Genomic DNA, 26,535 nt, shown 5'->3' on the forward strand with positions numbered 1-26,535 from the left:
ATCAGTTGGCTGTTATACTTGGTGAACACCAGGGTAACTATACAGCCCCTCATTAAAAAAAAACACTAGAGCGATAACTAGGTTTTCAGGTGATACAGTTCTATAACACAGGTCTGAGTTTTAGAAGACAACAGAGAATTACAGGCTATTAATCTCACTTCCATTTAAGGAATGTTACAGAGAAGGCTCTGTGGATTTTTTGAATACCAGTAAACTTACAGATGGGCACTATCATGGCTTCTTACAGCAGAGGCCTTGCCAGTTCAAAGTAATCTATTTCTAGGACTGAATTACCAATAAGGAAGAGGAGGCAGAGAAGCCTGTGCTGCTACAAAGATATGTCAAGAACACAGACTCTAAAACCTCAACCAAGACTGTCTGGAAGTCTGTATCCTACTGAATAAGGCTTAAAAACTTCTTTTCCAAACCAGTTATCAAGTAGAGATTTGAAAGTATTCAGAATAGTTGCTTGTCTTATACAGAAAGGAAAATGATTCCCCAGACTCTTGCCACTATCACAGGAGAAAGCCAATAATCTAATGCAATATTAAGTATCTCAAAATCAATTTAAAAATAATAATTTCAGAATGTAAACCTTGCAAAGTGAATTTAATACCAACTGTGGCTACAAGCAACTCATTTATTTATTTATTATTTATTTATTTATTTATTTATTTATAGTTTGTTTGCCAGAATAGTCCATTTGGCCATGAAGAGCCCATTTTCAATGGAGTCCTGGGGAGAAAAGCTCCATAAAATTACAAATTACAGATTTAATATGAGTAAGTTATTAGAGAAATGTAATGTGCACAAATGAAGCAAAATTAAACAAATACAAAAACACATATTAGTAGAGTGCACATATTAGTACAATGCAATAAGAGTAATATTTAAAAATAGTCAAAGTTTTTAACAGTTTAACATATTAGCACAATGCAATAACAGAAACAGTCTAAAATTTTTAACAGTTATGCTAATTCATGCAGTTAATTTCTAGGCTAATGGATCGTACCATTGTAGGAGTTATGCTAATTCCTAGAGTTTATTAGGGGTACAAAACAATGGGAGGCTATTGTGAATTATAGCTTATAGAAAGTAGCTATAGTGTAGGGAGATTATGTGGGGTGGGAGCAAGAGCATTCCCATAGTGAAGTTAGGTGTATGTGAAGTAAGATTTTGAATGAGGAGAGGCTGCTGGTGGTGCGGATGAGAGGTGGGAGGGAATTCCAATGGCGTGCTAGAGAGAAGGACATTAGATGTTTGCCTGGTGGACAGGCAGGTTTATGTAGTTCAATTAGATTTTGGGAATTAGATCTCAAAAGTCTGTTTGGTTGGTGCATTTTAAAGGTGGTGGCAAGAGAGCCACAGGGGGGGTGAAAATAAGTTTGTGTGCTTGGACAAGTTGAATATAGATGAGGTGATTGGACAGCTCAAGCCAATTCAGTTGGTGTAGGGCAGTGCAGTGATGGGAAGTGGCTTTATGGCTGGTTGAAAATTTTGTTATTTTATTATAGCAAGAGGAGAGTTTAGTCTTGAGGGAGGATTGCAGGCTAGTAAGGGTAGAGGCACCATATAGGAGGGATGGGCTAAGGTAAGTGTTTGAAAGGGAGAGACTAGTGGAGGGAGAGATGTAACAGTTGTGGCAGTAAAGCATGCTTATTTTTTGTGTGTTTTTTTTATATTTACTGGTAGATGATTATCAAATCAAACTTTAGCTGGTCATCGATCAAGACTCCTAGTAGTTTAGCATTAGAGACTATTTCGAGAGAAGTATTATTTTGACTGGTGACTGAGAATGAGGTTTTATCTAGGGTGGGGGTTTTGGAAGCAGTAAATATTATTAGTTTAGTTTTAGTAGCATTGAGTGCTAGATGGTTGTCCATCATCCATTGCTCAGTGGAGGAGAAGGCATCTTGGGTTAATTTAACTAGGGTGGATATAGAAGAGGCAGAGCAGACTATTGTTGAATCGTCGGCATATTAGACAAGGTTGGCATTTGGGATGGCTTGGTAGAAATCGTTTATGAATATATTGAATAGAAGGGGGCCTAAAATTAAACCCTGGGGGACACCTGTGGGAGTATTGAAAAAAGGGGAGGTGACTTTTTTCCATCTGGCTACTTGTTGCCCGTTTGAGAGGTAACTGGTAAACAAGTTAATAGAGGAGTGGGATGGATTTAGTTTGGAGAGTTTAGTGAAAAGAAGGTTATGAGAGATAGTGTTGACAGCTTAGAGAAGTCAAGGAGGGGAGTGGACATGACGTGGCCAGTGTCACAGGCCTTATTAATTGTTTCTAGGAAGGAGAGGAGAGCTGTGGTACTGCTGTAGCCAAGTCTGAAACCATGTTGAGTAGGGGTTAGAAGTTGGTTGTTTATGAGGTAAAGTAGAAGTTGTAGATGGATGCATTTTCGAGAAGTTTAGAAATGGGAGATAAGATAGCGATAGGTCGAAAGTTTGTGATATTATTGTTATTACCACCTTTATGGAGTGGAATAATAAAGGCCTTTTTCTAGAGCTAGGGAACTTAACATTCAACAATAGATCAATTTATAAGAATGCAGATGGGAAGATCAACTTTTAAGAAATATGAGGGTATATCATCAGGGGCATTGGAGCTGGGTTTCAATGTTAATAGAAGGTTTTTTTTTTATCATGGCTATAGGGATGGCGTTGAAGGAGAAAGGAAGAGGTTGGGAGCAGGAGATGCTAGGGGAGGGAGGGATAGGTGGAACTAAGGATGGGGAAGCTGAATGGGAAGTGAAGGATGATGTAAGTTTACTTACAGAATCGATAAAGAAAGTATTAAATTTGGTGGCTAAGTCCAAGTCAGAGGCATCTGGATCAGGGCAGGGGTTTTCTTTTTTGCCAGGGTTGAGAAGGGAGGAGATTCCATGCCAGAATTTTTTGGGGTTGGTGTTATGGTTGGTTTGGAGTGTAGAGAAGTAGGCTTTGTGGTCCGAGGTAAGTTTTTTTTTTTACTTTGTTACGAAGTGTTTTAAATTCATTAAAGGTGGTGATAGTTTTATTTTTGGAGTAGCGTTTCCAGGCTTTATCCCAGAATTGCATGGCTAGTAAGGTATTTTTGGTTAGCGAAGGTACAGGATTGCTTCTTATGCATTTTGTTTTCAGAGGAGCAAAGGAGTCAAGCAAGTTGAGGAAAGTTGAGTTAAAGTAGGTAACAGCATTTTCTAAGGAAAGGGTTTTTAGTGGGTTCCAGTTCATTTTTTTAGTGCATTTGAGAATGTGCTAGGATTAAAGTTTTTAGACAGCGAGTGAAGGTGTAGGTTTGAGTTAGTTGTATGGAGGAGGGAAGATGGTGGGCAAAGGTGAGGAAGTGCTCGCCTAATGAGTCGGGCAGAGTGCCTCTATCAGAGATGTAATGTGTGTGAGAAACTAGAATCCAGTCCAGGGTGCTTCCAGCAAGGAAGTTCTTTGAAGGCATAGTTGTTGAGTTAATAAGCTGAGTGAAGTTGTGGACGTTTATATTAAGTGAGTTTCTTAGAGATTGAATTGTTTACCTATTAATATTAACATCACCCAGGATTATAGTTTCTTTAGTGATGCTGTTAGAGAACCAGGAGAGAATATCTTCAAGGGTTGAGATATTGTCTCCAGGAGGGATATAAAGGGAGACTATGCATATAAGTTTATGTTTGTTTATATGAAGTAGGGCTGGAATTAGTTCTGCCTTGCCAAATTTGGGAATAGGTTTGGTATAGGGGGTAACTAAGTGGGATGATGAGTAGAGGAGAGTGAATTCCCCTCCTTTTTTATATGTTCTATCTTTCCTAATTATGAAGTAGTTGGATGGTGTTAGTTCAGAGTCTTTTATACGGGGTTTGAGCCTGGTTTATGAGATGGCCAGAATATCAGGTCAGTTATGGAGAAGCCAGGCAAGGAGGTTAGGAATTTTGTTGCATATGCTCTGAGCTTTTATAGCTAAAAAATGAAGGGGTTTACCAGTTGTGGGAGGAGGATGGGATTGGGAGGTTGAGATGTGTGGGGGAGAAGGGTCAGGGTTTGGGTGAATGTTGCTGGAGAGAAGGATAGAGATGAGATGGCAGAAGAGGTATTTGAGCTGCTTGGTATGTAATCTATGGGGTGTAAGCTTTATGGGGATGTGGCTAATATAGATATGAGTAGAGTTTTTGGGGTTAGGTAAGAGTTTGTGGGTGAAGAGCATACTATTATTGAAGAGGTAGAAACTGGGTGATATGCAGGTTGAGGAATATGTGTGCATCGTGGAGATTGGGTTAGTTGTATGAAATGGGGTTGGGTGATTTGCACTGAGAGCTTGGGGGAGATCTGTTAGGTAAGATATGGTAATAAGTAGTAGTATTTGAGTTAGAAGTAAAAGTTGTTTGGTAGAAATGATGACTATTCAGGATATAACAGGGAGTGAGTTTGGGATTAAGTAGATATTAGTAAAAATTTAAAGTATGGGTTTGAGTACCTGAGAAGGTAATATAGATAGTTTGTGTTAATGTGGTAAGAAGTTTTGGCGTAGGAGGAGTGGATTATAATGTCATATATTCAATGTTAGAAGTTATGTATGAGATGTTTGGGGTGTTTACTGGGTATGTTTCTAATGAGTAGTTGCTACTGTGTGTTAGTACAAATGTATTGTAGATAGGTAGTAATTTGTAATGGGAGGGGTTAGTTATAATTACTTAAGCATATTTGGTGGTTTGAACTCTGGTGGGTGTGGTCAAGTTTAAATTGCAGGTATTGGGGGGCAGGTGGAATATGGGGACAGGAGGGAAGTGGAGTGATACCGAGTGTAGCGAGGGGGAACAGAGTGGGATGAGCCAAGATCCAAGCAAAGGGCAAGGAGGGGAGTGGAGTGATCCTGAGTGTAGCGAGGGGGGATTGGAGTGGGATGAGCCAAGATCCAAACAAAGGGCAGGGAGGAGAGCGGAGTGAGCCTGAGTGTAGTGATGGGGACCGGAGTAGGATGAGCTAAGATCCAAGCAAAGGGCAGGGAGGGGAGTGGAGTGAGCCCAAGCATAGCGAGGGGGAATGGAGTGGAATGAGCCAAGATCCAACCAAAGGGCAGGGAGGGGAACGGAACAGGATGAGCCAAGATCCAAGCAAAGAAAAGTTTGTGTTTAAGAAACAATCAGAATTGACCAAGGACTGCTCTGAAGCTGTAAGTCGTTTCTTAACCATTTCTCAGGTGGAAGAACAGGATAACCTTGTGGTCTCAGTTTAAATTAACAAACATACAGTATTTGATCAGTTATGGATACTATTTGCTAACAGAAGGAAATAAAAGAGAAATGGAAAATGAGTGTGAGTGGTGGGGGCTGCTTGCAAGCCAAAGCAAAGTGCTCTCCAGGGGATAATGAATATTAGCTCAAACAGGTGGACACATACACAAAGTTAACTTTAGCTGTTTGTGTTTGTAGAGAGTTCAGACCCGGACTGTGCTTTTCTTATAACAATGTATCCACCAGTCAGATAAAAGATAAACGAGGTACAGCAGTTGAATACTTAGAGTGGTGTTAGGTACAAAATTAACTTTAGCTGTTTGTGTTTGCAGACAGTTCAGACCCGGACTGCACTTTTTCTATAACAATGTATCCACTGGTTGGATAAAAGATAAAGGTGGTATAGCAGCTGAATACTTAGAGTGGTGTTAGGTCTAGAAAAGAAGAGCACAGAGAGGAGTAAGCACTTTTGACATGGTAAAGATACATTATAAAGATTACAAAACAAACTGAGCAAATAGCTACTGCATACAGGAAAATATGTCTTGAATCAACTACTAGTATATACAGATACTGAGCCAATTGGAAAAACACATCAGTGAGAAGGGACGTCAGCTGACAGGTATGCAGTCACAGATAAAAATAAAGCAAGCAGCACTCTGTCCTAGGTCTCTAATGTGATTCTATCCACCAATAACACCACAAATATATAGAAATAATTAGACACCAGGATGAGCTGTCTACGCACAACACATATACAGGAATAATATTAGTTAACAAGTTGCAACTATGCAGATAGTACATACTATTATACTAAAAACAACTTGGTGCAGGCAAACACAATGCTAGCATGCCATAGTAACCTCCAGTAATAAAGCATAAATCCTATTAGATGTCTGTGTAACACAATTCAACATAAATAAGCATATACAGTTGTAAAACACTTGGTTGTAGTTTTAAAAATGGTGCCTGCCACAGGTAATATTTATTAACTTTGGGATTGGCTTAAGGTAATAAACAGGGAATGGGAGGGGAAGAAACTTTGGGATTGGCTTAAGGTAATAAACAGGGAAGGGGAGGGGGAGAACAAGGGTGTGAACAGGCAGTTCTTTTGTACTGCCGCTAATGAGCCAAGATCCAAGTAAAGACAAGTTTGTGTTTAAGAAACAATCAGAATTGACCAAGGACTGCTCTGAAGCTGTAAGTCATTTCTTAACCATTTCCCAGGTGGAAGAACAGGATAACCTTGTATCAGTAGGCTACTATGGTCTCAGTTTAAATTAACAAACGCACAGTATTTCATCAGTTATGGATACTATTTGCTAACAAAAGGGAATAAAAGAGAAAATGGAAGATGAGTGTGTGTGTGGGGGGGGGCTGTTTACAAGCCAAAGCAGAGTGCTCTCCAGGGTAAGGAATATTAGCTCAAACAAGTAGACACATACACAAAGTTAACTTTAGCTGTTTGTGTTTGCAGACAGTTCAGACCCGGACTGCACTTTTCTTATAACAATGTATCCACCGGTCAGATAAAAAATAAAGTTGGTACAGCAGCTGAATACTTAGAGTGGTGTTAGGTTGGAGAGACGCTGAGCTCTTCATGGGGCCTGTAGGAGGGTGTTTGTAGTTTTAAAAAAACTCATCCTTCAAACACTTAAATGCCATAGTCATATCTCCTCTTAGCAGCCAATAGTAAATTGAATGTAGTTTTAAGTTGGACAGCAAAACAAGATCAGTTACAAAGGGTGTGTTTTTAATTAGTTTGGTGTAAAATTTCTGTATCCTATCAAACTTTGTAATACTTATCATATTATGTATGCAAAACGTGGCACAGTATTCCAGGCGAGGTCATAGCAAACATATATGAAGGATCAAAGTCCTTAGAATCCACTTCTGGTAGGGCAATCTTATCCAACCAACACTTTAAATTGTCTGAAGTGCTAGCCCAACTAGAATCCCTAATGCTGGATAATACAAATAAATAATCTCCATGGTGAGTCTTGCAGTCCTTCAGGAAGAATAACAAGCTTATTTAGTTTAAAACATCTTATTTATTCTCTGATGGATAGACATTCTTGTTTTAATAACTTAATGCTGTCACGTAGTATTTTCACTTGTTTTAAGGAGTCAGGTTGTTTAGATGTCATTTCCAGACAGCTGGAGGGTGGAGTAAATATATATAAAGGGGTATCATAACAGACAGTATGTAATACATTCTTAATAATATAAAACCACCTTTGGAGGATATGACCAGACATTGCTTCAGAATTGAGATTATAATCCACCATAACTCCAAGATCCTTAATTTTGGTAGTTCTTAGATAAAAGCTGGTACTCAACACTGACTACAGTTATCCCTTGCTTTCTGAAACAAAATGCCTCATTTGTTAATATTGAATGAAATCAGATCGTCCATTTCCCATATAAATAGAATATGCATAAACTGTTATGCAGCTATCTGATCATCTATTATCAGTTAAGACAGAACCAAATTTGGTGTCATCCGGAAATCTGCCAATCCAGACTTGATCTACCACAGGCAAATTTAACATGCAGATGTTGAAGAGAACTGGCCCTACAAGTGACTTTTGCAGAACTCCATTATTAACCACCCCGGTTGTGGAAATTAAATCTGTCTAACATTACATGAATGATTACAAAAGTTGCTTATTAAACCATTGAAAAGAATATTTATTTACGTTCAAGTTAATTAGCATTTGAATTATTTATTTATTATTTTTTATTTGCAGTTTGTTTACCGGGAAAGTCCATTGGGCCAAAATGAGCCCATTTTCAATGGAGGCCTGGGGAGAAAAGCTCCTTCTACAGTTTTACAATAGAAAAATCAACAAATGCACAATTAATGCACAGTTTAAAAAATAACAGAAACAAAAGAGGCAAAACAAATAGTAAACAAGAACATTAGTGGAATGTTCTCTGACCGAGCATTCTAAGCCAATATAAAAATAACAAAGTGACATAGAAATAGTATAAAATGTTTGAGGACCGTGCCTTAACAAAGCAATTTTAAGAAGTATAAAGTAACAAGGCATTTTGGAGTACAAGTCTTACAAGTACCTACGTTTGTAAGAAGTAATAGGGGATACGTAAAGTAGCAAAGAGTAAAAAGGTAGCTAAAAATAGTGGAATTGAGTATTAGGTTGAGATAAGAAAAAAGAAGATGAAGGGAATAGGGGTTAAGTACAAGGAGTCATGTGGGGGTGAGAGCAAGAGCTTTCCCAGTGAGAAGTGAGGTGGGAATGGAACAAGATCTTAAAAGTGGAGTGATCTGTAAGTAGTTTGAATATGTGGAGGAAGGGAATTCCATAGTCGTGCTAGGAAGAAAGATAATAGAAGTTTCCCTGGAGTACGTATGGGTTTGTACACTTCGAGCAGGTTCTGATTGTTGGACCTGAGTAGTCTATCTGGCTGATGCATTTTGAGGGTGGAGGAGAGGGGGGCAATTAGAGGGTTTGAAGATGAGCTTATGGGCATTAGAGAGTTGAATGCAGGAGAGGTAGTTAGGGAGTTCTAGCCAATTCAAGGTGTGGAGGATGTCACAGTGGTGACAGGAGGATTTGGATCCAGTAGCAAACTTATTGTAGCAGGAAGACAATTTTACCTTTAGTTAGGATTGAAGATTAGTAAGGAGAGGGGGTCCATAGAGGAGGGAGGGAATGAGGCAGGTGGTAGAAACAATATGCTTGGTTGAGGGAGTAAGATAACAACTATGATGATAACGCATACCTAGCTTTTGGTGGGTTTTCTTAATATTAGTTTGTAGATGAATATCAAACTTTGTTCGTCAATAAGGACACCTAGAAGCTTTGTGTGGGGGACTATTTCGATAGGGGTCTTGTTTTGGCTGGCTATAGAGAAAGAGTTCTTGTCAATTTTGATGTATTTAGAAGGGGTAAATATCATAATTTCGGATTTAGATGCATTGAGAGCTAGATGATTAGTCAACATCCAAGAATCGTTAGAAGAGAAGGCATCTTGAGTTTATTTCATGAGTTTGGGGAGGGGTTCGGCAGAGCAGATAATTGTAGAGTCGTCTGCGTATTGGACAAGCTTAGCATTTGGGATACACTGATGAAAGTTATTAATGAAGATGCTAAATAGTAAAGGATCTAGTATAGAACCCTCTAGGATGCCTGTAAGAGTGTGAAGGAAGGAAGAGGTGCAGCTTTTCCACTTGACGGATTGCTGTATATCAGAGAGACAAGCTGGAAAACCAGCTGATAGAGGAAGCAGAATGATTGAGATGAGAGAGCTTGGGCAAGAGAAGGTTATGTGAAACAGTATCGAAGGCCTTAGATAAGTCTAGAAGGAGGAGAGATGCAATACTGCCGGATCACGAGTGTGGTTGATGGTTTCGAGGAAGGAGAGGAGGGCAGTAGTGGTGCTGTGTCTGGATCTAAATCAATGTTGTGTGGGGGTCAGCAGCTGATTGTCTAAGAGGTAGGGTAGGAGTTGCAGGTGAATACATTTTTAGAGAATTTTAGAGATAAGGGACAGGATGGCTATTGGCCAGAAATTGGGGATTTCAGTATTGTTGCCCCCTTTGTGAAGGGAAATAATAAAGGCTTTTTTCCAGAGGTCAGGTACACAGGATTCTTGGAAGGAATGATTTATTAGGATGGAGATGGGCAAAGCTATGACATCGGCAGCTAGCTTAAGGAAGTTAGATGGAAGGTCGTCAGGGGCATTTGAGCATGGTTTCAATTTTTGTAGTAGTTTTTTTTATGGTAGAGGTAGGAATAGGTTTGATAGTAAAGGGGGGAGTTGAGTGGCTTTCGTATCAGAATTGGTTGAGTTAGCCGTGAGGGACGGGGTCAGAGCTGATACATTATTAGGGAAAGATGTGGTGAGCTTGGCTATTGAGTCTATGAAGAAGGAGTTAAATTGTGTAGCTAAGGAAAGATCAGAAGAGTTAGGATCTGGGCAGGGGTTGTCTTTTTTACCAAGACAGAGGAGGGCAGAGATACTATTCCAGAAATTTTGGCGGTTTGATTTATGGTTGCTTTGTAATATGGAGTAGTAGGATTTCCAGTCAGCGGCAATGTGTTCTTTTACTTTATTATGAAGTTGTTTGCATTTGGTCAGGGAGTTGGGTGTTTTATATTTTTGGTACTGTTTCCATGATTTATCTCGGAGATGCATGAGGGTCATAGTTTCTTTAGTTAGCCAAGGGACAGTATTGAATTTAATTCTTTTAGTTCTAGGGGGAGCAAAGCTGTTTAGCAGGTTAATGAAAGAAGTATTGAAGTAAGTAACAGCATTATCTAGAGGAATGGGTTTTAGAGAGCTCCAGTCCATGTGTTTTAAAGAGTCAGAGAAGATTTGAGAATTGAAGTTTTTCAGGGTATGGATGAAATATAGTTGTATTGTAGATGGAGAGAGGAAGGTGAACGATGTCTGAAGGCAGGGATATGATCACTGAGGTAGTCAGGTAGGGAACCACTGTTAGAGATAATATGGGGTTGGGAAACTAATATCCAGTCCAGAATACTGCCCGAAGTGTTATCTTTAGTGGGTCTAGTAGGAGAGTTGATTAGTTGAGTGAAGTTATATAGGCTTATATTCTGACAGGTTGTGGGTGAGTGTATAGAAGTCCAGTTAATATTAACATCACCTAGGAGTATAGTTTCATTACTTATGTTAGATGAGAACCAAGAGAGATTATCCTCAATAATGGGGATATTGTTACCTGGCAGGATATATAGGGCAGCTATGCATATGTTTTTGTGGTTGTTAATCTTTAGGAGGGCCAGGGTTAGCTCGGCTGTAGCAAATTGGGGTATTGGGCTTAGTATAGGGTGTCACTGTTAGGGAAGAAGAGAAAAGTAGGGGGCTACTCCACCACCTTTCTTTTGGGTGCTGTCATTTCCTATAATTCAGTAGTTGTGAGGAGTGATTTCAGGGTCTTTTATATGAGGTTTTAGCCATGGTTCAGAGATAGAAAGAATGTCAGGGTTGTGGGAAAGCCAGGCATGGAAGTTAACTTATTGCATAAACTTTGGGTGTTCATTGTAGCAAAAAGGAGAGATTTGTGGGGAAAGGGAATTGATGGTAAGAGTGAGTTGTTAATGTAGTGGGTAGAATGAAGTAATAACCAAGATAGGAAGAAAGGCTAAAATTGTTCATCACTGAGAATTTGTAAGAGAAAAATGTGCTTATTTTGTATGTGTAGGATAAGGGAACCTGGAATTTTTCAACCTACACTCAAGTTTCTAATGTTTAAAGATCAGAATGTGTGGTAAAAAAACAATATATTACAACTGATGTATAAACCCTTTGCCATAAATACTGTGAAAGGAAGATTTTATGTTGTAAACAACTGACTATTCTGGCAAGCAAAAAGAGACAGGGGTAAAGTCTAGAGTTTAACTATGATGTGAGCTTCCTTTCTAGTTGTTAGTAAGTTTGGGACATTGTACCCATGTGCTCCAAATTGTGCAAGATAGTGTAATATTCTGCAGTTTGATGGCTGGAGTTTGTTTATTCTATTGCTTGTTGGTGTTCTGGTATGATATGATATTCATGATGTTGTAAACCGCTTCTTACTGGTATTGGTGACTGGATTGACTGTGTTTTTCTTTGGGGGAGTATTACTTGGCTTGCCCATCTGGAGCTTTGGACTTTTGCAACTTTAGTTGTTTCTCCTGAGAGTCTATAATATTTAAAGAACTTAGCTTGTGGTTAAAGAAGTATAAAATAAACATTTCAAACATGCTTTGAACTCCTTACCAAGTTGTTAGTAAATGTTCCACATTTGCTCATTTTTTCCACCTTAAGGGGGGTAGTATAGTATTCCATATTTGGAAGATAGAAAGTTCACTATGGCAGCAGTTTTATTTCATTATTTTGCTTGTTGGTACTATAAATGTTATGGCAATGAGAAACCATACAAAACTGAAAATGAAGAAGCCTCATCTTAAGAATGTAACAATATATAATTTTAATTATTATACTTATTAAAACTGCAAATTCTTACACTCTTCTGAGACTTGTTTATAAAAAGTTATAATAGCATTCAGTAAATCATAACTACATCATTTAAAATCCTGCATATCCAAAAAATACATCCTGGAATGGATTACTGGGACCAGACTTCCCCTTTTGAGTGCCACCCACCTATTTTTGTAGAATGTCTTTGATTTTGCTTCAAATGTTCATCCTGTACCTCAGAATATTTTTGATTTTCTGATAAATCACACATTCCAATCGGTCAGTAAAGCCACCCATTAAAGGTTTATAGTTCTTATTGTTCAAAAAATGCATGTTTATGCAGAAATTGTTCTATTAACGTTTTAAGTGAATCAGAGTAATATTTAAAATTGCTTGCAGTTTTACCCCCCCCCCCCAATATTTTTGGATTTGTCCAGAATTCTTGATCAAATAAGTTGAAAAGGCATGGTGCTACATCAAAACATTCAGTTCTAAATTACTTCTTTTGGTGTTATTATAGCAAACCAGAAACAGAGTATAAGGTGGTTCATGTTGCTGCATTTGCTTGCTACAGTTTTTTTTCAGTGTCTTCCTTGAAGGGAGCTGGAAAAGTAGCATGCTTGTTTGCAGTCTCAGTAGTTCAACAATTAGCACACACTCCTTCGATGCAGAAGTTTGTGGGTTCATTTTACATAGGTTCATAGGTGTGTACCAGGCTAATGGCCCTGGAGCCTTTACAAGCCTAGCCGATAGAAGTGCCCTGGCATCGTACTGCCCGACATTAGTTCCCAGTGTCTCTATCAAATAGAGCCACTGGAGTGATCCCCAGGGTTCACTTTCTATTTCCCATCCACTCTTCAAGATTTCTCTTGAAAAAGGTCAGTGAGGCGCTCTGCTTGACATGTATGGGAAGTGTATTCCAGAGCATGGGCAGTTTCTGGGTTATGAACCTGTCCTTCCAGCAAGTTCTGTTATTGTAATGAGGTTGAGGTCTCTGGAGTGTGTGGTGCAGAGGGATTAGGATTTATTTAGATGTAGCATTTCTAACAGAGCTGGGTCAGGCATGGCATTGTAAGTCAAGCAGAGACCGCCTATAAGTAGGTGATATTAGACAGAGAATAGCTGGAGTTTTTTGAGTCTATCCATGTAGGACATGTATTTAAGTCCTAGGATCCTCTTTGTGAGGTACTTTTGTGGCTTTTCCAGCTGTTGCATGTGTCTAGTAAGGTACATGCCAAATGGGCCATTATACTCGATGACTGGCCTAATGAGGGAAGAGTAGAGAGAGATGATGATCTCTTTCTTCCTGGATGCAAAACCCTTGGTAATGAGATGTGCCACATAGAAGGACTTTCTGACCATAGTGGCAATGTGGTGGTTGAAGGAGAGGTTGCTGTCAACCTGTGTCCCCAGATCTCTTATAATGCCTTCAGTGTTCAATGGGCTCCCATCAATGTGGTAATTAGTGAGAATTGAGCTTTTCCCAAAGGGTATGACGATGCATTTTTTGGCATTAAGCTTAAGGCCATGGTTTCGAAACCAGTCATTGGTCTCAGTGAGGCCTTTCTGTAGGATGTCTACATCACTTGGGGAGTTAATAATGGCTCCCACCTTGCACTCTGCGAACTTGGTCAGTCAAAGTCCCTCTGTGTTGGCCTGGACTTCTGAGTAGATGCCAAACAGAAGAGAACCCAGGACTGATCCCTGTGGGACTCCACTCATGACTGGTCGTCAGTCTAACTTGGAGTCCGCTACTTTTACATTGTGGGTTCTATCTGTGAGCCAATTTGCAACCCACCTAGTGATATAGGGGTTAATATCTAGTTTGGTGTGTTTATCAATCATTCCTGAGTGGGGAATGGTATCAAAGGCCTTGGCCAGATTGAGGTAGGCTGTATGAACTGCCTTGCCCTCATCCACAGCTCTGGTGACTGACTCAAAAAAGTCAACCAGGTTGAGCAGGCATGAGCTACATTTCACAAAGCCAAATTAGTGGGATCTAGAGTTTGGAGATTCCCTATATCCTTGTTAATTAGGTCCATGATGATGCACGCCATAGCCTTACATATCAGACTCATCAGGCTAATGTAATGATAATTCCCAGGGTCTGTAGTCGCTCACCCTTTATGGAGAGGGATGACTGTAGCAGTGCGCCATTTGGTAGGGACAAAGCCTGAGGTGAGGCTGTGATTGAACAGGGCACATAGATGTGGTGCCATTTCACACTGTAGTTCATACAGAACACATCCAGGGATATTGCAGGTCCCATGGAAGCTGTATTCTTGGCCCTGGACAATGCAGCTTTAGCATGTGCTGCAGTAATGCTGGATGCCTGGCATTCCTCAGGTATTGTGATTGGTCCTTTGGGGAGGTAAAGTTGGCACTGAATCTGTCGCCAGTTTGTTGGCAATATCTGTTGGCATAGTATAGGAGGTACCATTGTGCAGTAACTCAGAGCAAACCTGGGTATTGCAGTGAAGATTTCTGATGCTATAGAAGAAGGCTCTGTGGTTGTTTTTAGTGTCTGCCATAATTCTGCCTTCATAGCTGGTTTTAGAGGTTTTGATGAGGAATCTCAACTTTTTGTTAAGGCTAATAAGGGAGTTTTTCCAGTCTTGGGGCTTCACAATTTTCTGCAACAGTTTCTTCCTTCTGTTGTAAAATGTATTAATGGCAGAGGACCACCAAATTGGCTTCTTTTTTTTTTTTTTTTGAGGAGAGCTTCTTGGTTCTGTTGGGTATGGCTAGTTCCATGCGTTTATGTACATGTTTGTACAGTGCATTAATGTATGATTTGGAAGTCATGCATCTATTTTCCATTGACATGGGTGCCATGAAGTTAGCCATCTCTATTTTTAGGAGCCCAGAGTCAGCTTTGGAGAAGTTTTTCATAGTGATTACCTTTGTGGGGGGTGTGGGTGAGATGTGGGTTTCCCTGGTGATTGGTAATGTGATCAGATCTGACCAGGGAGGAATTGACTAGTGGTGTAGAGCAACAGTTGCCCATGTTAGCAATAACCAGGTCAAGGATGTCGCTTCCTCTAGTGGGGGTAAGAATAAGCTGGTCCAGGGCATTAAAACTGATGAATTCCAGGAAGCGTTGGACCAGTGTATTGGTGCATGAGTAGTTTTCCCAGTTGATGGAGGGGTAGTTGAAGTCACCTAGTATGAGATTGTTGGGTTGGACCCTAATAGTTTCCAGGGTGCTTAGGTATGTGGAGAGAGAGTCCTGGGACATGGTTTGGGACCTATAGCAGGCTACGACCTGAATCGCCATCTTACCCAATGTTAGTTGTACCTGAAGTATCTCAGATGCGTTACGCTGGGCTACTAGTCTGGAAGTGTGCATATTCTTGATGAATATGGAGACACCACCACTTTTGGAGGTTCGATCCATGTTCTGGGGCCGAAAGGTGTGGAATGAGTTATAGCCTGGTAGCACAGGGGTGCTTTCTGCTGCTTTAAACCAGGTCTCTGTTACAGCACAAATGTCGATGTTCTCCATTTTAAGGAGTGCTTCGAGCAAGTGCATCTTAAGATTTAGACTTCTAGAGTTGAGCAGCATGACCCTCAGATTGCATTTATTTATAGTCATTATGGTGGCAATTTGGTCTTTGGAACATCACCTAAAGAAGGCACTATAGGGGTGGTAAGAGCCTTAGCCAGTATCCGGAAACCCAGGGGTGACAGATGCAGGCCATCTCTGGCAAAGCATCAAAGTCTGTCAAGTCATATCATCCCAAGCAGGCAGATACTGGATCCCCTTAGAATAACACCAGAAACTTAGCCAATTGTTGAAGCCAATCATTTTCTGCTTGTACTGTGGTATAATTCTGGGCAACAGTAGGATGCTGCTCAGGGCTAGGGTCATACCTGCCTGGGCCACATAATCGGAGAGCTCCTCCATATCTCTTTTCATGTAGTCCAGGGAGGTGCATCTCAGGTCATTCACACCCACATGGACAGTAACAGAGTCATACTTGTACTTGTTGTGGAGTGACCAGAGTGCGTGTGTTATGTGTCGGATTCTGGCACCTGATAGACAGCTGACTGTTACCTTTTCCTTATTCAGCTGAGTGAGTGGGGTATTAGTGTGCCTCACTATCGAGTCACCCACCTGTGATTAGTGTATTGGCAAGCTGTTTTGCCTTAGGGGCTTAGGTTGAGGGGCACACTGTGAAGGTGAACTGTGTGTCTTGTGCTTTGTGCTGTGTTGTGATGGTTGAGTGTGTTTCTGTCTTGGAGGTCTCTGCTGTTTGGGTAAATTTCTATTGAGAGCCTCCGCGAAAGTGGATGTGTGTTTTTATGTGAGAGCTGTGATGGTGGATGTTCTGCAGGGCTATGTGTTGCATGTGGTGTGGTGCAAGTGTTGACCTTCTCCTCTTGACCAGCTATTCCAGTCTTGGCTTGAGAGTGCATGGCTTCCAATTTGGATATATAAGTGCATCTCTCACAAGTCTAAGTGTTGGGAGGTAAGAGGAGAGGGTTGTCTGTGTACACGAGGCAGTTGCTACACTGCCTCATAATGCTTAAGTTCACCAGGTTAATAGGAGAAAGCACAGGGAAAGTACAGTTGTGTACACTTACTATAAATGTAGATGTTCGAGTGTATTCACTGTTGCAGTCATTACATTTGGGGTAATCTGCTGGCAGGTTGCCCTCAGTCGGCCTGAATAACAAAGTCTTGGGTCATGCGTCAGTTGCTGTCTCCTCTTCCATGATGTCAGGTTATCAGGGGTATAAAACATGCAGACGATGCCATTTTATTCAGTTTTTCTTGCCCCAGATGTCGGGTATATATATATATATATATAAACAGAAACATATATATAAATGCATTTTTAGGAACATAAACTTTGCCTTCATCTAAAAGCAAATACACCACAAAGGCTTTAGTGTATAGTGAAGGAAAGAAAAGGTATAGAAAGGGGGATGGCGGGTAGGTAACCCAGAATGCAACAGTGAATACACTCTAACATCTATATTTAAGGTAAGTGTACACAACTGTACTATGTTCTTCATGTTTCACTGTTGCAGTCATTACATTTGGGTAGACTCCCAAAGCTATGGATGGGAGGATGGAACTAAACAGCATTAGGAGCGGCTATAAGGCTCTGCAGAACTGCAGTGGCAAAGCCTGCCCTGGATTTGGAGAAGAGAGACAAATGATAATGCTTTGTGAAGGTATGAACAGAGCTCCAAGTAGCAGCTTCTAGAATGTCTTTGGTTGGAACCCCTCTGAGAAAAGCTGCTGAAGTAGAGGCAGCCCTGGTGGAATGTGATCTGATCCCCTTGGGCACAGGTTTACCATGGTGCAAGTAGCAGAAACAAATGCAATGGCTTATCCACTTAGGAATAGTCTGCTTTGATATAGCCTTCCCCTCTGATCTTGCAGCAAATGCTACCAGCAGTTGCTCAGACTTTCTTAGAGATTTGGTCCTGATTAAGAAGAATCTCAGTTGTCTGTGTATGTCCAATGAATGCAGAATCCTCTCCCCCTTGTTCTGCGGATTTGGGTAAAAGTTGGCAGATGAATGGTCTGGTTAAGAGCCACACTGGATACCACCTTAGGCATAAAAAAAGGATTGGTCCTGAGGGACAGCCTGCCCAGGTAAAATATGATAAAAGTCTCCACTGCCATGAGAGCCTGCAGTTCTGAAACCCTTCTTGCTGAAGTGACTGTCAAAGGAAAAGCTGTCTTCTAAGACAGAAATTTTATATCCGCAGTAGCTGCTGGTTCACAAGGAGGCAGGGTGAGTTTTTCCAGCACAAAGTTGAGGTGCCATGCAGGAGTTGGAGATCTTCTGGGAGACCTTAAATTTTTGGCCCCTCTAAGATACTGTTTTAGCAGAGGATGAGAAAAGAGGGGAGGCTCTGTGTTGTAATGAGCTGAGATGGCAGAGGCATGGATTTTTACTGAAGAAAACGATAGGCCCTTGTCAAGCATCTCAGTCAAATATTGTAAAATCTGAGAAATATTGGGCTTTGCTGTGTCTTTTCCTTGTGCTTGGTTCTAAGCACAGAATCTCTTCCATTTATCAGCATAAGATAAGCATTTTCTAGTACTAGGCCTTCGGGCTTTCAAAATGACATCCATCACAGATTTACTGAGAGGTGTTGTTTGAATAATGAATTGATCAGCCATGCTGCAAGATTCGGAGTTTGGAGCTGAGTGTGCATAATTTTATTGTTCTGCTGAGACAGTAGATGAGGTATTTGAGGCAAGTACCATGGAGGAAGTTGAGACATATTCCTTAGAAGTGGGTACCAGTGCTGGCGAGGCCAGAACAGAGCAACTAGGATCATTTTTAGTTTTTCCTGTCTGACTTTTAGTAAGACCTTGGAGAGTAGAGGTAGAGGGGAAAAGGCATAGACTGATAGGTTTTTCCAGCTGAAGGATAGGGCATCCACTTTCCATGCTTTTTTGTGATGAGTTCTTGTGCAGAATTTGTCCAACTGATAATTCTGGGGAGAGGCAAATAGATCTATGTCTGGGCTCCCTCATTTCTGTGTTAACATGCTGAAGATATGTGGATCCAGTCTGCATTCATGCGGGTCCATAAGATTTCTGCTTAGGTCATCTGCCAGAGTATTTTGTTTTCCTGGCAGGAATTGAGCTTGAAGATGTATTTGGTAAGTCAATGCTGTGTTCCACAAGGCCATGGCTAGTCTGCAAAGGGGGTAGGAATGTGTACCCCCCTGCTTGTTTATGTACCACATAACTGTGGTGTTGTCCATCTTTATCAGTAGTCAGGATGAAGTAAGTCCTTGAAGGCTGTCAGAGCATTCTGAACAGCTAGCATCTCTTTCTGATTGATATGCAGATGCATTTGGTTTGGGCTCCATTTGCCCTGCATGCATCTCCCCACCAGGTTGCCCCCTCCAAGCATAGTCTGATGTGTCTGTAGTTAGAGTTTGGGTGGCAGGGGGTAGAGTGAATGAGAGTCCCTTGTTTTGGTGACATGTGTCTGCCCACCAAAGAAACTCCTGTTGAAGGCAGGGAATGAGAGGAATCATAGTTTCCAGACTGTGACAATGTTGACTCCATAAACTTTTTAGGTACCACTGAAGTTTCCTCATATGCAGTCTCATATATGGAATCAGTAGAATGCAGGATGCCATGAACCCCAAAGACTGCAGAATTTGTTCTTGCAGATAACTGGGTTTTTGTTGCCATTTGTTTGAAGTGTGTTGTCAGTTGCCTTTGTTTGTCTGGAGTAAGGTAAGCCATCTGGGCAGTTGTATTCAAGCTTGCACCCAGGAATGTAATTATTTGGGAGGGTACCAGTTGTGATTTCTTTTCATTTATGGTGTACCCTAGGCATGCTAGAAGCCTTTTCACAAATGCCAGATGTTGAAAAAGAGTGTCTTTGTCCTCTGCTTGAATGAGACAGTCATCCAGATAAGGATAAATTTGAATGTTTCTTTGTCTACAGAATGCAATTACTGGTGCCAGGCACTTTGTAAAGACCCTGGGCCAAGTAGATAAGCCAAAGGGCAGTGCAGAGAATTGGTAATGCAAAAAATCTGCTTTGAAGCAGAGGTATCTTCTGCAAGATTCCCTTATTGGGATATGCAGGTATGCCTCTTTTAAGTCTAGAGTTACCAATCAAGGCAGTAGTTGTAAAGTCAGCATTTTGAATTTTGGAATGTCCAGGAATGTGTTCAAAATCGATAAGTCCAGTATTGGATGCCAAGAATTGTCTTTTCTGGGTACCAGGAAAAGTCTTGAATAAAAACCTTGTCCTTTTTCCTTTTCTGGTACTGGTTGAATAGCCCCCATATCCATGAGGGACATGACTTGTTTCTGGGCCTCTGCCCACTGGCTTTGTGGCAGATCCAGCCATCCATTTGGAATTGGCAAGGTATGGAAATGAAATCTGTACCCCTGGGATACTATGTTTAATACCCACTTTTCCTGGGTAATTAAATGCCAATTTTGAACATGAAGTGCTAGTTTTCCCCCCAAGGGGGCTGCCAAAAGGTAAGTGCTTGGTGATGGTAGAGGAAGGTCATTGAGACTGCTTATTGTAGGGTTGTGCTTTGTTCCCTCCAGTTTTGGAGGTGGAGGCACCCCATTGCTTTGATCTGCAAGAACCCTGTGATTGGTATCTGGAGCCTTTTGAGCGCCTTTTGAGTGCCTGGATTTGCCTTGAGTGGCTCTGTTGGACACAGGAAAGGACCAATTTTTAGTAGGCCAGTGTCTACTGAACCTGAGTGGCTGCACTTGCAAGAAATATTTTACAGTTTGCATAGATTTAGCTTTGTCTTCCATTTTCTTTAAAACCTCTTCTGCCTTATTACCAAAGAGAGTATCATGTTGCAAACGGGCATCCAACAATTTAGCTTTAACATGATCAGGCAGATTTTGCTCCTTGAGCCAGGCATGCCTTCTAATCACAGATCCAGTAACGGCGGCCCTACAAGAGGCCTCCAAAGAATCAAAACCACATTGCAAAGTATGCTTTCCAACCTGTTCTGCTGAATGCAGTAATTCCTGTAACTCTTTATTTTCCACACAATCAGAAATCAACATCATTTTCTGTTTCAGTAAGCCCATAACATGCTGTTGATATTTAAGCATATGAAACTGGCAGTTCAAAGCCCTGATTGCCAAGGTTGCAGACGTATAAACCTTCTTTCCCCATCTATCCAGCACCCTGGAATCTCTGTCGCTGTTGAGGCCTTTACACCCTTGGGACCCTGAGAAATAGTCTCAGGATCAGCAGCAGGATTTTTGAATAGAAATTTGTGGGAGTCAGGAACCCTGTAATATCTGTCTGGCTTACTAGGAGCCAGAGGCAGGGAATCAGGAGCCATAGTTGATTCCAAAAACACATCATCAACAATGTCTAATACAGGAGGTATTGCCAAAGGCCTATGCTGGGGAAGAAGAAGGAAATCCCTAAGTCTCTTTTTTGATTCAGAGAAGTCCTGATTCATCCAGTGAAAATCTTCCCTTAATGTATGCAAAGTCTCTCTGAAAGAGTAATCCTCAGGAGGAGATGCAGATGGGATGGATTCCTCTGCATCAGAATCCTCATAGGGTGGAATAGAAAATTCCTGATCAGAAGAGGAGTCAGAAGAAATGGAAACCTGATTTGAAGATTCATAATCAGTGCCTTGCCTAGGCCTCTTGGGGGGGGGGGGGGTTGGGAACCCCTGATCAAGGTAATTAAATCCTCAGCCACTTTGATCATCTGTTTTTTAGGCATAGAGGCCTGAGCACGTGGCTCATGCTTCGGTTTTATAGACATAGAAGCTGTTTTTGACCTTGTTTTTGAGGCTGGTGTTGGTTTAATATAAAAATGTTGAGGCCTGAAAACACCCTCAGAAGCCGGTGCCTGCTCAGTGGCTCCGGATCCATCCAAGGGAGAGACATCCACGGGTTCAATACTCTGAGAATCTCGTGGCATACCGGACTCTGAATGGGTCTCGGTAGAGGCCTGCAACTCATTAGTAGCGGGTATCAGGGGCTGTGAAAGCGCCTCACTGAGTACTGGAGAACCGGCCACTGGCTTAGGAGAAGCTTTGTCATTGGTTTTGGACCTCGACGGTCTGTCTCTGTCTTTTTCTTTGCGTTTTTTGTGATCTCCAGTAGTCAGATTGCTAACTGACGACATTTCAGGATAATTAAATCTTGATCCAAAATATTTAGAAGCAAAAATATACCGACGCTTAATAGTGCATTGGTTAAATCTAGCACAAAACCGACAGCAAGGCACGTTGTGATCTGGGCCTAGGCAAGGAATACAGTTTGTTTGTGTCTTTTGGCTTTTCCCGGTTAGGGGTCACCACAGCGGAACTCCGGTCTGCTAATGATTGGCAGTTGATTTTTACGTACCGGCTTGCCAGGCCTGACGCACAACCTTCAACGAAGGTACGCCCATTCACGCATGTCTCCACGCAGAAGACGCTCTAGCTGAGAATCGAACCAGACAGCGTTGTACTGTGAGGCGACAACGCTACTGCAGCACCACCACCGCGGGTGAAAATCCCTATGAGGTATTTGCTTCCCACAAGTATTGCAATTATTAACTTTTACTGACTTCAGTAAGGAGCAAGAAAAAGTTTCCCCAATGGGGTACTTAGTTTTAGTTTGAAGACTTTGGTTCTGAAACTCGAATACGAAAATTTCAGGAGTCGGACGACCGGCACTTGTGAACTGCTTCTGCTTCGGGCACCGCGCGGCAAGAAAGACTGAATAAAATGGCGTCGGCTACATGTTTTATACCCCTGATGACCTGATGTCATGGAAGAGGAAACAGCAACTGACGCAGGACCCAAGACTTTGTTATTCAGGCCGACTGAGGGCAACCTGCCAGCAGATTACCCCAAATGTAATGACTGCAACAGTGAAACACGAAGAACATCTGACATTTAGACATGCCAGGAGGGATGGTCATTATTACTAAGTACTGGAGCTGTTTCCTTATATATTCCTTTTACATGAAAAATGTCACTCAAGGTGTCTGAGTTTCTACAGAGGAGTAGCACTGCCAAACACTTGAGAGGAAACTAATATGTAGACCCTGAAAATTTAAGGATGAAGTATTTAGGCAGATATTCTGAAGTTAGAAAGAAATCAAGCAGTACTTACTGAAAAATAAAGAATTAGCTTGTCAAGAATGATGAAAAGAGGGGAGTCCCATTAATGTCTACTGCCTGGCTACTACTAATGCTGGTCTCAACACAGCTTCACTCTGTTAGGATACAATACTCCTTTGCTTCTTCTCTCACCAGAAGAAAAATGTTAGCACCAGTCTCAAGAAGAGAAGCAGGCCATGGCCTGTTTGATGATCCACAGTCTTGTCCCAGATGATGCAGAGGTATGCAGGCTTGTAGCCTTTTACTGGTAGATGCCTCGAATAGCAACCAGACCAATCAGGTATGTTAAGCACAGACACTCACTCTCCATCTAAAAAGAGTCAGGAATCAATGCACTCTGCTCCTACTCTCACCAGGATCAGAATATAAGCACAGATTCCAAGCTGTCACCTATAAAGTAGTTATTAAGCTTTCTGGTGATCAGTAATCTCCAGGAAATACTGTAACTGCACTCCTTCTCTCACCAGGAGAAAACAGAAGGACTGATCCCAATATGACTACTGAGAGGCAGAATGTGGGTTCTCCAATAATTGGTGGGCTTGCAATAGATGCTTAAAGGTAAGATGAAAAAAAGGGTTTATCCTAAAAACTGCAGTGTGCACCAGAGGAGTTGGATGTGAAAGTGGTAACTTAAGTTTTACTTGTCTAAAAAGTTAAGTTTTAGTGGAGAGTCACTATTTTTAAAACAGCAAGATAGGTTTTAAATGGGGTGGTCACTTTTGTATTCTGGTACTATAGAATACAGTAGAATGGCCAATAAATGTAAATAGTTGAAGGGAGTGATTTTACAAACTGATAATTTTGTGCTTACTCACACCAGCCAGTAAAAGCAGAGAGGAAATGAGATATATGGTCAAATTAACATAAGGGGCAGGCAACTAGAAATACAGTGGTGCTTAGGAACACAACAGTAACCAGATGGGAGGGTCGGAAAAATTTCTGTTTGGCTCACAAGAGACAGAGCTGTGGTCTCTTTTCAAGTTTTAATATGCAGTTAAAAGCAGAATACAAGTAAAACACAGTGTAAAGAAAACAAAGCACAGTATAAAAATTGAAAAAGGCAATACAGTAACAGAAAATACAACAAATAAAAAGCAAACTAACCTTTCCCTCACAGCAAACTGTAGCAGAGTCTGGGTGAGCCTTTCTAGTAAAGCTCTGAAATATTTTATTTTACCCCTTAAATAGAATGTTTAGTTCATAGTTCCACCCCTTAAGTTCATTGATGATTAACCTTAGCTGACCCGTTCTAAATTATTAGAAACCAAGCCTCTGGAAACAGGAACCACACAGGCCACTTAGCAGTACGTTCTTTAATAAACAAATCCAAACAGTCAAGCGCTTTCGTGTCTGACAAATCAGAGACTTTATCAAGATACACAGACCAGGAAAATGCACTTAAATAGCACCACCCAAATAACATACAGCCAATCATATTCCCTCCAATCACAAATAATTGATTAAGTAACAATTAAATGATTTTAAAATAACCATGCATACCAAATCAATGTTTAATCACTCAATTAGAAATAAGAAAATCATTTTTAAATTCCATGTAAATAGCATGGCAGTAGTATGAGTCACAGGCATCTTGCACAGCTTCTGGAACCTGTTTTCATTTTCACTGTTTTGCTTAAATTACTCTGACCTGAGTTCTCAGAGCAGTTCTTATCTCTTAACAATAGTTGTAAAATGCTCAACACATTATACTAGCCACACTGCATGAAGGCTCCAATTTTTAGACAAAATGTTGACAGATGGTCTTCAACATTCTTCCTGAAGTGTCAAAACTATCACTGTAATCCAAGATCTGTTAACTGACCACTCCTGCTTCAAATTCAAAGAACCTACTAAAAGGTGTTTAAATTAATCGGCTATTTTCCAGTGTCTGCAGTGGGAAGATGTGTGTTTTATCTTGAAAGATGGTAAATGTGCTGCATTTGTTTTAAAATATTTCCCTTACAATGCAGGACAGATCAAAATAAATCCAATTGTTTGTTCTTGAATTTAGGATAATGATATTTTTTCTCTTTCTCCTGAGCCATAGATGTCTTTGTGCATGACGTTTTCCCCACCTCTGTTGTCTTGGTAGCTTCAGCCTTGACTTGTTACACTGTAGCATACCAACACTTCATTCAAACCATAATTCTTGTGTTTGACAAATTAGTAGTTTTTTTTTCTGTGTTGTGGATTTGTTGAGGATTTGTAAGACTGTGGCATCCACTGTTTTTTCATACAACTGCCCTCATTGTCAGGACATCAGCGAGGACATAAAGCACCCTAATGACTGCTTGAACGATGGCATCATCTGGACAGCTCTTTCCTAGAGTTTACCTGAAACTCCCAGACTAGGGTACAAAGGTGATATATCGTTGAGGGGAGGGATGATGATCATCAGAGAAGGGAGCACATATTAGATAAAAAAATGTCTGTCTTCCAAATAATTTCAGATTTAACTCTTAGTCTTTTATTTTTCTGAAGGGACCTGAGCAACAACTGGTATATTCTACAATCGTCTTGCATTCTAAAGGAAGAAGAAAGAAGTCGGCATCCTAATTTCAGCAAAAGATTCTAGAAGAGAACTGAGAGATCGTGGAAATGGTTTGCAAGATGTGATACTTAAGTTCCTGGTTCCTGATGGCCGTGTGTTTCATTAGAAACAAAGTTATGGTTTTATATGTTTGCATTCTTTCCTTTTATTAATCCTAGCTCTTTATGATTTGAATTATATTTAGTATCGCATTGTTTTGTCCAAGTATTCATGCATGCTTAATGTACACATCTGAGTAAATCTGGGTATTGTTTTGTTTTTCTTTTTTAATACCCATCAGTGTGTGTGACATTTTTAACCACAGTCATCTTTACCTGGATTATTTGAATAAATAAATTCGTATGACTGTATATGACTGAACTTGCATTTAATAATATAGATCTGTACATATACTATGTAGAAGGAGGATTTAGCATCTGAAAAACATTTTAATAATGTATTAGTTTGAGATAATGCATATATTTCTTAAACCAGGGGATATCAAGTGAGTATGGCACATATTTATTTATTTATTTATTTATTTATTTATTTATTTAATTAATTTTATTTATTTATTTTACATTTGTTGACTGGGATATTCCGACTGCATACTTAGCCATTTTCAGCGGAGGCCCGGGGAGAAAAGCTCTATATATACGTACAGAAAAACTGTTACATTAATCAAGTTAAAGCACTGTTACAGATATATTACATAGGATAAAAGTCATTCATTTGGTCATATATAAATCTGATTTGTTATAGAGTAACAATTAGGAAGCAATGTAGGGGTGGCCAAAAGACCTCTTTAGCACATGTTTATATTGCCAGACTTAGTCAGGATTATAGCAAGGACACAGCCATTGCCTTTTAAAGTGCCGTTTTAGATTTTTTAGAATTGGGTTAGAACGGGTTCTTAAGTAAGCTCAGCAGGAAGTGAGTTCCATATTTTGCCACCAAAGTTGTCATATAGAGAGTCTCCAGATGAGTTGTTGCTTTTGAGGGTTTGGACTAGTAATTTGTTGGATGAGCAAAGTGTCTTTAGGTTGCTGTAAGGGGTGATAATTTTTGTAAGTATGGGTGTGTTTTCAGGTTGGTAGAGAATTTTATGTGCTACTCTTAGCTGATTGTACTGAAGATGGATAGGCAATTCTAGCCACCCTAGATTCTTTAGGTTCAGACAGTGGTGTGTTCTGTATGCTGCTCCAGTGGCAATCTAGCAATATGATTAAAGCAGCTA

The 26,535-nt window shown here is 40.5% G+C and overlaps 1 long non-coding RNA gene across 1 annotated transcript in view; it reads left to right on the forward strand.

The window, feature by feature from the left end:
- LOC122808015 overlaps positions 1-25,628 on the forward strand; it is a 139,048-nt gene extending 113,420 nt beyond the window's left edge. The window contains exon 3 of the long non-coding RNA XR_006365757.1: positions 25,250-25,628. This is a non-coding gene — a long non-coding RNA (uncharacterized LOC122808015). The remainder of the gene's footprint in view (positions 1-25,249) is intronic.
- Positions 25,629-26,535: the final 907 nt, after the last annotated feature.

The sequence above is a fragment of the Protopterus annectens genome, chromosome 8.part0 (assembly GCF_019279795.1).
Source record: "Protopterus annectens isolate FY-2018-M chromosome 8.part0, PAN1.0, whole genome shotgun sequence".
Classification (NCBI taxonomy): Eukaryota; Metazoa; Chordata; order Ceratodontiformes; family Protopteridae; genus Protopterus; species Protopterus annectens.